This window comes from Acanthopagrus latus, chromosome 18 (genome assembly GCF_904848185.1).
Source record: "Acanthopagrus latus isolate v.2019 chromosome 18, fAcaLat1.1, whole genome shotgun sequence".
In the NCBI taxonomy this organism is placed as follows: Eukaryota; Metazoa; Chordata; class Actinopteri; order Spariformes; family Sparidae; genus Acanthopagrus; species Acanthopagrus latus.
This window is the reverse complement of record NC_051056.1, coordinates 18,455,111-18,456,075: the sequence shown is the minus strand read 5'-3', so window position 1 is coordinate 18,456,075 and position 965 is coordinate 18,455,111.

Below are 965 nucleotides of genomic sequence, written 5' to 3'. Positions count from 1 at the left end.
CTCCACTCTCAGGATTTCCCTCTTTTATCCACTGTTTAACTTTCTCTACCCATTGCTTATCCTTTATGAGTGAGTGAAAACAATACCCTGCACCAAATCCTGTTTATAAGACCCCTCAGAGTGACTAATAAACTTTCAATTATATTTTTATTTTAAAGCTCTATTAGTTTTGAGCCTTTATGGTGCCGTCAATCATATCGTTTGGTCAGATACAACTCTTTTACCAGTCAGCAGAGATGGGGGACCCGTGTCACATGATCGCAAGTTTGAGGATCGTATTCATGACTTGAGGCTTGGGACGGGTGACTCTAAAGGACAAATATTAGTATTTTTGAGGGATAAAGCATCCTAGCAATCCATGTAAAGTTCAGGAAACATTTCTCAATCAACGCCTGAAAGGTAGGGGTCAGTTCCCTGTGGGTTCTCTGAATGGTACACAGAAATAACCTCCAGGGAACTTTCAAGTAACATTCCCTGAAGGTTCCCAGGTTACTTAAGACTACTTAAGACTTATAGCAGGGACTCAACTTGACTTGTGCTATTTGTTACAACAGTAACTTGAGAATTGTTTGAGACTTGAGCATTAAGACTTTATTATGTATTAAAAGTAGATGTACAAGACTTGGCTTGCAGATCATTTGCATCTGTTTTTTCTGACTCGCTTTTAACTGAGGAATTTGAAGGAACAGTGCTGCTTCATACTCAGTTCTCTCAGAAGTTTTCGTGTTTGTTTTATTCTGCTTACTTCATCTCTTGAAGTTTTCGTTCGGAATTAATCATATGGCCACAATTTTTCTGTGTGTGTGCATGTGTGTGCGTGTGTGTGTGTGCGTGTGTGTGTGCGTGTGTGTGTGCGTGTTTGTGTGTGTGTGTGTATGTGTGTGTGCTCGCGCGTGCGTCCATGTGTGCGTGTGCATGAGCCAATGCATGTGTTCAAAGGTCATTGCTATTTGACTATTACTAAT